This window comes from Rhineura floridana, chromosome 11, assembly GCF_030035675.1.
Source record: "Rhineura floridana isolate rRhiFlo1 chromosome 11, rRhiFlo1.hap2, whole genome shotgun sequence".
NCBI classification, from domain to species: domain Eukaryota; kingdom Metazoa; phylum Chordata; class Lepidosauria; order Squamata; family Rhineuridae; genus Rhineura; species Rhineura floridana.
In genome coordinates, this window is record NC_084490.1 from 35,774,857 (window position 1) to 35,787,450 (window position 12,594).

The 12,594-nt window shown below is 40.2% G+C and overlaps 2 pseudogenes; both read left to right on the plus strand.

The window, feature by feature from the left end:
• The first annotated feature begins 4,835 nt into the window (after positions 1 to 4,835).
• LOC133367935 (olfactory receptor 6F1-like) lies at positions 4,836 to 5,777 on the plus strand (annotated as a pseudogene).
• Positions 5,778 to 9,690: 3,913 nt separating this feature from the next.
• On the plus strand, positions 9,691 to 10,641 carry LOC133367937 (olfactory receptor 6F1-like; annotated as a pseudogene).
• Positions 10,642 to 12,594: the final 1,953 nt, after the last annotated feature.

Below are 12,594 nucleotides of genomic sequence, written 5' to 3' on the forward strand. Positions count from 1 at the left end.
ACAATTTAAAACACAATTTAAAAATATTCAAATGTCATGAATTGTGAGTTTAAGCAATAACATGTGTGCGCACATGCGCACACACACACATGTTCAGGTGTGCTGTAGCAGTGCACACTATGCATGTAAGCTCTACTTTTCCTTTAGAAAAATACCTAGCAATCAGGGGACTTTAAACAGCTTGATGTGCCTTTGTTTTGGAATCAAAAAAGGAAGGAGGTATTTGTTGAAATAGATTGCATACACTGATTTACTATATGTTAAATATGTGATGGAAAACCTGTTGAAATGTCCCCGAAACCCACCATGAAATCAAAAAGACCACACATCAGAACCTCTTAACCTAACCTTATTATGATGGTTTCCCATCTCTATCATTGCACGAGTGATCATTCCATGTGTGATGGTGGGTGGGAAAGGTGTCTGAACTAATTTGTATTGCAGTATCTTTCAGTTTGGCCATGACTTTTGTCTTTCAGTTTGAAAACATCCTGAGAAAGTGGCTGAGCTGTGTAAGGCTCTGCTTAAGGTCTTTCTTACTTCCGGTTGCTAAGAATATAGATGATTGGATTGAGAAATGAAGACACCACTGTGTAGTGTATGGATACCAACTTGTTGAGGTCAAAGGTTTAAATGGCTTTGGCTCAGCTGGCTGATTTCCAGCTCAGCCGGGCTATGCAGGCATCACTCACTCATCTCATCCCAGCTGGAGATACACTGGCTTAACTCCCCCCAATTCTTGGGGAGTGGCAGGGGCAGGACCAAGAGGGGGACTTACACTAGATCGTAACTCCATACAGCTCAGACACATGACCTGGAAACCCAGCTGAACTTACACTGTTGTAAATTAAACTCTATTTTACAGGCTTGTTTTCCTTCTGCCAGGCTTGGACCGGCTCAGTCAGCAGTAGCCTCACTCCTGAATGGGGTTTTGATCTGGCGTACTTTAGGCTGGTTTCCATGACTCAGAATTACTCTGTTGGGTTTGTATTCACCTAAGTCTTTATCGCAGTAGACTCACTGAAATTTAATGAAATTTAGTCATGTTTATTAACTTTAATGGGTCTACTCTGAGTAGGACTAGCACTGAATACAACCAATGGGCTGCAGTCACACCTTTAACTTACTTTATTTAGATGTCTCTTGTTAACTGTTGAGCAGAGGAATCAATCCTGTGGGTTGCAGGAGTGCTACTTTGCAAGTGGCTTCTCTGCAGGAAAGCCGCTTTTCAAGAAGCACCCCAACAAATTGAACCCCCTTGCTCCTGGCTGGGGGGGGGCAAGAGACACAATGTTTCCTTTCCCACCTAGCTGTTATGTTGATGGGTTTTTTAAAAAAACTAATTGAACATTAAGTCCATTCTTAAACTAATTCAGGACTGGATCCAGAGCGGAGCAGGTAGTCTCTGGATTGGCCCAGGGCAAGTCAGCCTGATGGGGAAGGATCAGATTGGACCCTAGGGCAGATGTGGGGGCTGAGCATAGCTCTAATCTATATGATTATTGACACTCTCAAAGAACTCTTTTAGGTTAGTGAGACAGGATTTACCCTCACAGAAACCATGATGTTTCTGTTTCAGAAAGGCTTGTTCTTCTACGTGGTTGGTTATTTTATCTTATAATAAATCTTTCCACCAGTTTTTCTGGGACAAAAATTAAACTAACCAATGTGTGTAAGACCCACCCTTGATCCCTTTTGAAAATTGGTGTTAGATTGCCTGCTTTCCAGTCCTTAGCTACTGACTCTGATCTTGGGAGAAAAGTTACTTTTTTGTTGTTAGAAGATCAGCAATTTCACATTAAGAACTCTTAGATGGTTGCCACCAAGATCTGATGATTTGTAATTTTTTATTTTGAAAATAAGTCCTAGAGCTTTGTCACCACTATTTCCAGAGACTGGAAAAGTTACTTTTTTGAACTACAACTCCCATCAGCCCCAGCCAGCCTGGTCACTGGATTGGGCTGATGGGAGTTATAGTTCAAAAAAGTAACTTTTCCAAGCTCTGACTATTTGTTTCAGTTCCTCAAACTCCCTTCCTATGAAAGTTGGTTCAAGGACAGGATTAATTAGCCCCAGATAAAACAGATTTTTATTTCATTTTAATCTCCTGGTATGTCTTCTATTACTCAGTGTTGAAAGTTCCGAGATGGCTTAGCAAATCAGATAAAGAGAATGGAATGGAGAAACTAAATTTTATCTGAAAACTTTTATTTTTCCAGTAGTTGCAGTAGTTCAAAAGATGAGGTATCCTTCAGAGATGAAATCTCAAGGGAACGTTGGTTTCGATGATATGAAAGTTGTTTACTCCACCACCTGTATCTCTATTGGAAAGAAATGCCTGGGAGGGCCTTCCAAGTTAGGTTTTTGATTGGCTGAGCAGATACTGCAAGATATCCAAACAATATAAAGAGTTGAAAACTGAGACAGAGGAAAAGTGTATGTGTGAAAAAAATAGAATGGCTGGCTAGATCATTATGCAAAGTCACTCAAGATGGCATTGCCGGCATATTGATCCAAAGGAATGAAGGAACAAATAATTGGTACAAGGTGATACTTTGTGATTTCTGTAAGACTTTTCTCTACTTGAGAAAAACAACACATGATATAAAATTTCACATCAGCCTCAAACAAAGGTAACGATGCAACATTCTCCTAGGAACTTTAAGTAACATCTTGGCCTTATTATTATTTTAAATCTCTGCCTTCATAAGCTTGATTGTAAGTTCTATATATTTAAAATTATCATTTTCTAAACCAAGCATGTGATGTGTGCTATATGAATATTAAAGGCTGTATCAAATGTTAATAATCCTCAGAACAGATCCATTGAAATTAACGGACATGACTAACAGGTTAATTTCAGTGGGTCTACTCTCAGTAAAACCTAGTTGGATATACCCCTAACTGATTATGATAATCACAAGACAATCAACAGAAAACATCTTAACTATGTTTCATAAAAAATAAAATCAGAAAAGTGTTGCAGAGAGACTGGGGAATGTCATAGTCACACATTTTGATTACAGCAGCTATATCTATGCCAGACTTAATTTATTTCATCTCTTTAGATAGATAGATAGATAGATAGATAGATAGATAGATAGATAGATAGATAGATAGATAGATAGATAGATAGATAGATAGATAGATAGATAGATAGATAGATAGATAGATAGATAGATAGATAGATAGATAGATAGATAGATAGATATTTCTCTCTATTTGCTATAATTTCCAGAGGTGTTGCTGTGTTGGTCTCTTGCAGGGAAGAACAATCAGAGTCTTATGGAATCTTAAATACTAACACGTTTATTATGTCATCAGCTTTCCTGCCCACAAAAGAATCATGTACTCTAGTATCTGATGAAGTGGGCTTGAGTCAATGAAATGTGATGCCATAATAAATGTGATATAGTGTTTTTGGTTCAATAATGTCTTTCTTCAGTTCAAAACCCTGTCACTTCTTGATGTAGCTTATACTTGGTTGCGTTCTTTGATGCATTCCATATTTTCAGTTATTCATTCAGTTCATTTATTTTTGTTTGTTAGAAATTCCATCAGACCATCTTTCTTCATCAGATTACCTCCAAATCCTTACATCTGGACAACATTTTCCTCATGTACATCATTTTGTTGATTAGCTTGTGCTGTCTACTCTCAGTTATCCCTGTTCTCTGATCCATCCCTTCTTTAGTTGCTTTAGCAAGCCCTCTTCTGTCCCATAATTCTACACATCTCATTTAAAATGAAGCCCCCTAGAAGGAGATCCCATTAACTCTGTGTAAACATGAGAACATAGAAAGCTGCCTTATATGGAGCGAGGCCATTGGTCCATTTAACTCATTATTGTCTAAACTCACTGGCAGCAGATATCTAGGGCAGGGATGGTTAACCTACAGCCCTGGAGATGCTGTTGAACTTCAATTCCAATCAGCCCCAGCCAGCATGCAAATAAAGATGGCAGGAGTTGTAGTCCAGCAACATCTGGAGGACCCCAGGTTCCCCATCCTTGTTCTAGGGTTTTAGATGAGACATTCCCAGGCTTACCTAGAGATGCAAGGGATTTGGTGTTTCTGTGTGCAAAGCAGTTGCTCTACCATGGCTCTTCCGTAGCTTAACAGACCCTTGCACTTTATAATACTAGAACCTGGGGTCATCCAGTGAAGCTGAATGGTAGAAGGCTCACAACAAACAAGAGGAAGTACTTCTTCACACTCCATGTAGTCATACTGCAGAGTTCCCTGCCACAAGATCTGATGATGCTCAACAAAGAAGATTAGATAAATTTTATGGAAGATGAGACCATCAGACACTGCAAGTTGAAATGGCTGTATGCTACCTCCAGGATCAGAGGAAGCATGCCTCTAAATACTAGTTGCTGGAAAACAACAGCAATTGAGGTATGCCTCCTCTTACCCACTGTAGTCTTCACCCCCATCTTCACAAGCTACTTTGGATAGAATGGCATGGGGGTGATACAGGGGCTGCCAGGGGAGCAAGGAATATATAGACATTGGGCCAGGGCACCATGAATGGATGGAGCAGTCAAACTGTCAATACCACAACATACCAGAGCGACTTTCCATGAGCTACAGGGGGCAGCAATGGGGATGAGAGGAAGGGAATGTCCTGTTGCACCAGTATAATTCTGGTCATCCAGTTCTGGATCCAAGCCCTTATTGTAAATAGTAATAGCAGTAGGTCTCTCTCTCTCTCTCCCTCTCCCTCTCCCTCTCTCTCATATGCCTATACATCCATAAAGCCAAGAAGTCAGTCTGTCTGTCCTGGTGAAGCCACATGAGCATTAATTCAGCACTTTATTTCAACAGGAAAAGATGGAAGAGCACAGTCAAGGAGAACAAAATGAAACAAGAGTGATGGAATTCATCCTTCTTGGTTTCCCTGGGTCTCGACATTTACAGATGTCCATCTTCATCCTCTTTCTTATTATGTATATCCTGACACTTTTGGGAAATGTGTTTCCTCATCATTCTAGTAATAACAAATTGTCATCTCCATACTCCCATGTACTTCTTCCTTTGCAATCTCTCCTTCCTAGAAATATGGTACACAACTGCCTCTATCCCTAAGATCCTTGCCATCTTTCTTGGGAAGAGCAGAAGCATCTCTTTCGTAGGCTGTGTTATGCAGTTCTACTTTGTTTTTTCCTTTGGGAGCACCGAACAGTTCCTGCTATCTGTCATGGCTTATGACTGATGTTTGGCCATATGTTACCCATTACACTATAGCATCATCATGGATGTCAGCTTTGCCAGTAAGTTGGCATTTGGCTGTTGGCTGGGTGGATTCCTCATTATTTCTGTACCAGCATATCTGATCACAAGGTTGCTCTTCTGTGGGCCCAATGTGATTAATAACTTCTACTATAGCATTTACTCCTGGATAGTTCTGTCCTGTACTGATACCCATGTCATTGAGACAGTAACTTTTGTCCTAGCCACAATTGTTATTGTCGGCTCTTGCATGACAACTTTTCTTTCCTACCTGTACATCATATCCACCATTCTGTGCATCCCATCCACCAAAGGACAAAAAAAAAAGCTTTTTCCACATGCTCTTCCCATCTTGCCCTTTTGATTATTTGGTATGGTTCCACCATTTTCCTGTATGTCAAGACTTCTAAGAGCTCTTTAGAAATGAACAAAATATTGAATACCCTCTGCCTCATTGTGGTTCCATCGCTGAATCCTTTCATCTACACACTAAGAAACAAAGAGGTGAAGGACACATTGAAACACTCATTGTACTGGCATTGAAGCAAAATAGGTGTTATGTCATTTGAGCATGCCATTAAACAACTGCATTGCATATGTGCAAGCGTTTAGGAATCTTGAAGATGATTTTACAGAAGCTTCATGTCTCGTGGATATATTATTTTTACACAAATGTTACTGCTGATTAAATATGCTTCAAATTTTGAAACCATGCAAAAAAAAAAAACCCTGTCAAACCATGAACACTGATCTTTCCTTCAATATGCCCAACTTTTGGGGGGATGGCATGATGCAAATTGTAAAACCGAGAGTGTGGAGATCTGTAAGCACAATAGAGTACTAGATGTCTCCTTAGGGATTTGAAGTGAGGAAATGGATTTAGTTGATTGTTGGAATATTTAAGCTGTGCCTCCATCTAAGGGCAACCTGTGTAACTGTAATTAAATGCAAATACTACTCAGAAGCTAAGATGCAATTCCTGAAAAATGTAACATTCTACTCCGCCAAATAAGTTTGGCCAACTAGTACCAGTGTCTGGTGCAACAAGTATAATATAGTTCTGATGGTGTTAAGCTGAAAAATTAGAATTCAGTTAAATAGGAAGCCAGTTGTATCAAAATACATTTTTTAATTTTTTAAAAATTGTATATTTATTTATTTATTTTATTTGTTAAATTTTTATACCACCCCACTAGCATAGCTCTCTGGGCGGTGTACAACAAGAAGTATATACAATAAAATCAGATAAAGCAATACAAAAACATATATATAGAAATTCACAAATCTAAAACCAATTTAAACATATTTGAACTAAAATGCCTGAGAAAAGAGGAAGGTTTTAACTTGGTGCCGAAAAGATAGCAATGTCGGCGCCAAGCGCACCTCATCAGGAAAACTATTCCACAGTTTGGGGGCCACCACTGAGAAGGCCCTAGTTCTGGTAACCATCCTCCGAGCCTCTCTGTGAGTCGGAACTCGGAGGAGGGCCTTTGATGTTGAACGTAGTGTACGGGCAGGTTCATATCGGGAGAGGCGTTCCAGGAGGTATTGTGGTCCCGCGCCATATAAGGCTTTATAGGTTAAAACCAACACTTTGAATCTGGCCCGGAAGCATATAGGTAGCCAGTGCAAGCAGGCCAGAACAGGTGTTATATGTTAGGACCGCCTGGTCCTCATTATCAGTCTGGCCGCTGCGTTTTGCACAAGCTGTAGCTTCTGAACCGTCTTCAAAGGCAGCCCTACGTAGAGCGCATTGCAGTAATCCAATCGAGAGGTTACCAGAGCATGGACAACTGAGGTGAGGTCCTCCCTGTCCAGATAGGGACGTAGCTGGGCTACCAACTGAAGTTGGTAGAACGCATTCCGTGCCACCGAGGCTACTTGAGCCTCGAGTGACAGGGAAGGATCTAAGAGTACTCCCAGACTATGAACCCGCTCCTTCAGGGGGAGTGTAACCCCATCCAGAACAGGGTGAATATCCACCATTTGATCAGAGAGATCACCCACCAACAGCATCTCAGTCTTGTCTGGATTGAGCCTCAGTTTATTAGCTCTCATGCAGTCCATTATCGCAGCCAGGCAACGGTTCAGCACATTGACAGCCTCACCTGAAGAAGATGAAAAGGAGAAAGTATACTGCTTAATTGTCAAAACCTCTATTCAGTTTACACAGAACATTAAATATACATTAAAATCACAAAAAAGGGGGGGGAACCAGAAGTTTAAAAATATACATTTTATATCTCCCTAGCATCATGATCATCACCATGAACATCTTAAATTCTGGGACTAAAATTTTATATGGTTTTGTTCTGTGTTTGTATGTGTTGTAAACTGCTTTGTTGTTTTTAATGAATGGTAGTATATATATATATTTATAAATAAATGCATGTTAACCACTTTGTGAGGTCCACCTGAAAAGTGGTATAAAATGTCTTAAAACAAACAATATAGAAAACAAAATAGAGAAACATGTAGAGAACATAAAAGTAGAATGCAAAAGACAGTGGCTTCCCTGTCCCATTGATTTTCTTAAGTAAAGGATCCAAATACAACATAGCGTCGTTGCAATAGAAGTGTGCCAGAGAACTGATGCTCTAATTTGTGTTGTCTTCCATGACTCAGGATTGCTCTGTTGGGGTACAGTACTAAAACTGATAAAAGGTTGGCTTAAAGGGTTCTTAAATGTGGCATATGTGCTGCTCTGTGTTGGAGAGGGAGAGCCACCAGCAGGATGGTAATTATGAGACCAGGGGCTCCTCTGCCAAAAAAAACCCCAACACCTCGGTGGGTGCAGATGTGCTACTGGTGGTGGTGAAAATAGGGCAATCTTTGCGCATGCCAGTGCATGTGGCAGGGGCAGTCTTTCCTGTATTCTCAAAGTAATTTTGGGATATCAAATATCAGTTTCATGGTTGTTCTATGGATGTTGTGTTGTTAGCCATCATGTGCCGCAGAATAGAGGAAGACTGGTATATTAAAATGTTAAATAAATAAATAAATAAATAAAATAAAGCCCTTTCATTCTCCCATTATGTATTCAACATTTATCCAAAGGAGGCCTCAACTCTGTCATCCTAGAACTGAAGTAGTAAATTCCCATCAACTGCAATAGGAGGGAAGGGAAAATGTCCGACTCAGCTGGGATGAACAAATTAAGACAGCACATCTTCGGCTAAACTGGGATGAGTGAGTTATGCCAGCATAGCCCGACTGTTTTGGGAACCAGCCGGTTGAACCACCAGATTCTAACTTGCTCATCCCAGCAGATCTTGGGTTTGGATTGCACCCTAGGGCAGGAGGGCAGGATTCAAATCCCACTCAATCATGAAGCTCACTAGGTGACCTTGGGGAAGTCAGTATCTCTCAGTTTAATCTACCTCACAAAGTTTTGTGAAAACAAAAGGGAGAGGAGAGAACCATGCACATTACCTTGAGCTCTTTGGAGGAAAGGTGGGGTACCAATGTAATAATAATAAAATAAACAATAACAATAATACCTCAAGTTCTAAGACAATTTTAGAAAAGTGAGTGTTATTACTTCTAATTTATACCTATGATAATAGCCCCAGGCATTTTCATTGTTCTCTATTATACATTCCATGTTGAGATTTGACTTAGTTTTGCAATCCAAATCCATAGAGATGATGGAATGCAGAAATAAGTATACCACAATCATTTAGTTTCTTTCTTTCTTTCTTGGTTGTGAGTTCATGTACGAAGGACATGCTTTCTTAATCTCTCTTAGCTCCAGGGAATGGATGAGTTATATTATGCAAACACTGCCTGTAATCTCAATTTAAGTTGCTGTAAACATTTTTCCTGTTTCCTCTTTCAATAAACCAATCTTTATTTTACCTTTTGTGTGTTTCTTCGGGCATGGTAGGAACAGCTATACACATGTAAGAGTGATGTGCAAGTTAGTTCCAGCTAAAGGTTCCACTATGCTCTCAGCATGCATTTTGAGTCTCTTGTGTGGACAGGCATGCAAGGATTCATATGTACATGTGTAACAACACACACACATAGAGAAGAACAAAAAGTACCTAGAATTTGTAGTCACAAGGTCTGTATCTAGATTCAGTATCAGGATGATTGCTGACTTGATTGTATTACTCACTTCTAGGTGCTACAGGTCTCAAGTCATGCCTAGGAATCTGGGAAAAAATGGCTGCTCCCTATTTTTGGAAACATAAATTCTAGCAGTTGCCCGGATCTGTCTCTAGTCTTAAACACAAATGCTCCTTTTAGTGGGAGAATGAAACATGGCAATCTTTATATCAGCAATGCTGGGAATTAATTGTAGGAGATAGTCTAGATTTTTTTTAAAAAGTCAATTGAAACCAAATTGAAGTTCACCATGTTTGTGCAGGCGTTGTCTTTACTAAAGGTATTTAATAGGGAAAAAGGTGTTATGTTAATTCAGCATTTTATTTTGGCAGATAAAAGAGAACAGATGGGAGAAGACAACCAAGGAGGACAAAATAAATCAAAAGTGATGGAATTCATTCTTTGTGGTTTCCCTGGGTCTCCACATTTCCAGCTGTCCATCTTCATACTCTTTTTTATCATGTACATCCTGACTATCTTGGGAAATTTTTCCATCATCCTTCTAGTAGTAACAAATCGTCATCTCCATACCCCAATGTATTTCTTTCTTTGCAATCTCTCTTTCTTGGAAATATGGTACACAACAGCCTCTGTTCCGAAGATCCTTGCCATATTTCTTGGGAGGAGCAGAAACATCTCTTTTGCAGACTGCATTTTGCAGATGTATTTTGTTTTTTCTTTTGGGTGCACAGAACATTTCCTGATAGCCGTCATGGCTTATGACCGGTATTTGGCCATATGTTTTGCCCTTCATTATAACACCATCATGGATATCATTCTTTCTAGCAAGTTGGCATTTGGCTGTTGGCAGAGTGGATTCCTTGCCATGTGCATACCAGCGTATCTGATCACAACATTGTCCTTCTGTGGTCCCAACATTATTGATAACTTCTATTGCAACATTGATTCCTGGATAGTTCTGTCCTGTACAGACACCCATTTCCTTGAGATAACAGCCTTTTTCATAGCTATCTTTGTCATTGTAGGCTCCTGTGTGATAACCCTTCTTTCCTATATGTACATTATCTCCACCATCCTACGCATCCCCTCCACAAAGGGGCGTCAAAAGGCCTTTTCTACATGTTCCACCTTGCTGTTGTGATTATTTGGTATGGGTCCACTACCTTCCTGTTTGTCAAGCCTTCTAAACAGACATCTTTAGAACAGACCAAAATAGTGAGCATCTTCATCCTCATTGTGGTGCCCGTTGAATCCTTTCATCTATACCCTAAGAAACAAAGAGGGAGGTGTTGAGAAATGTATTGCACAAGTGAAGAACAAAACACATATAATGTGAGATGGACCAGAAAAAAATAATGAAATACAATCTCTCTCTCTCTCTCTCTCTCTCTCTCACACACACACACACACACACACACACACACACACAACACAGACACACAACACACACACACCAGAGAGAGAGGCACTGTTGGGGTGGGAGTCAAGCTGTTGCCATATTTATACTTTCCAAAATACTGGATGTGACATTTTAAGTAATGTACATAAGAACATAAGAAGTGCCTGCTGGATCAGGCCAGTGGCCCATCTAGTCCAGCATCCTGTTCTCACAGTGGCCAACCAGGTGCCTGGGGGAAGCCCGCAAGCAGGACCCAAGTGCAAGAACACTCTTCCCTCCTGAGGCTTCCGGCAACTGGTTTTCAGAGCATGCTGCCTCTGACTAGGGTGGCCGAGCACAGCCATCATGGCTAGTAGCCATTGATAGCCCTGTCCTCCATGAATTTGTCTAATCTTCTTTTAAAGCCATCCAAGCTGGTGGCCATTACTGCATCTTGTGGGAGCAAATTCCATAGTTTAACTATGCACTGAGTAAAGAAGTACTTCTTTAATATTGGTGCTTGCCCAGCACCAGTCCCAACAATGCCCGGTCAGCATTGCTGGATAAGTCTGCCCGGGGGGGGGGGAATGACTGACTGGCAGCTACAGTGCCACCAAGCCCAACACCCCTGCCACCACCAAATAGCTCAAGTGGTGATTGGCATGTGTGGAACTCCTGGGGTGGGTTGGTAATGCAGACAGAGGAAAAGTTGATATAAGCTCCTGCTGCTGCCTAGGAACATGTCAGTCCTTTCAGCTGCTCAAGTATGATAAGTGTTGGCACCAGGGCTGCAACCACGTCACAGAGTGAGAAAGCTCATCTGTGGTTGCTTGGTCAACTGTAAGAACATCACAGACTCCTGCTTTACTGCAAGTATGATCCCCATCTAGCTCAAGGTGGCAGTATGTGAGCTATCATGTCCAGCTTTCCCTCAGACATTTACTGGACACTTTTTTTTTAGCTCACTTGATCTCTATAAACATATACTTATGTAGTTTTAATGTAACTTATTTTATTATTGTACACCACTTTTGTACTTATATGAAAAGTGGTATATAAACCTTTTGATAAATATCTGTTAGCAGGTTTATAGAGATAACAACCTATTTAATCTGTCTGTTGACTTTCAAATTTCAGCCCCACATTCAAATTAATACATGATAACATAGTAAATAGATTAAGCTATAGACAGATAGATAATGAAAAAAAATTCTGTGTTTTGAATTGTAAATGCTATAAGTTGCTCCGTATTTTAATATTTGGTTGGCTTGGGAAGTTTTGTAAAAAGAGATGAACAAATAATCATTTTAATTGCACAGTCTTTTCTACTTGGGTACCAATTTCCATATGCAATATAAACAGACACACATCATACATTTTAAATATACATTTAAATCACCATATAGTTATATGGAAATCAATAAAGGGTCAGGTCCCCACTTCTTTGCATATTTCTGAGAAATGTAGTGGTATAAACATAGGTACATCATGAAACATACATTTTGTACACAGAGAAACAGGTATCAAAAAGCACAGAATGTTTTAAAAAGTGTCCCCAAACTGCATTGAGAAAGCCACCAAGAAGGAATTTAGACCAGTTTGCATTCAGAAACATTTTATGTACTCCTGGGCAAGGAGTAAGAAGGAATATAAGAAAAGCCTGCTGGATTAGGCCCATCTAGTACAACCAGATGTCTATGGGAAGCCCACAAGCAGGACCTGAGCACAAGAGCACTCTCCCCTCCTGCATTTCCAGCACCTGATATTCAGAAGCAGACTGCTTCTGACAGCGGAAGCGGAGCAAAGACATCATGGCTAGTAGCCACTGATAGCCTTGTCATGTATTTGTCTAATCCTCTTTGAAAGCCATCCAAGTTGGTGGCCATCACTACCTGCTGTGGGACCAAATTC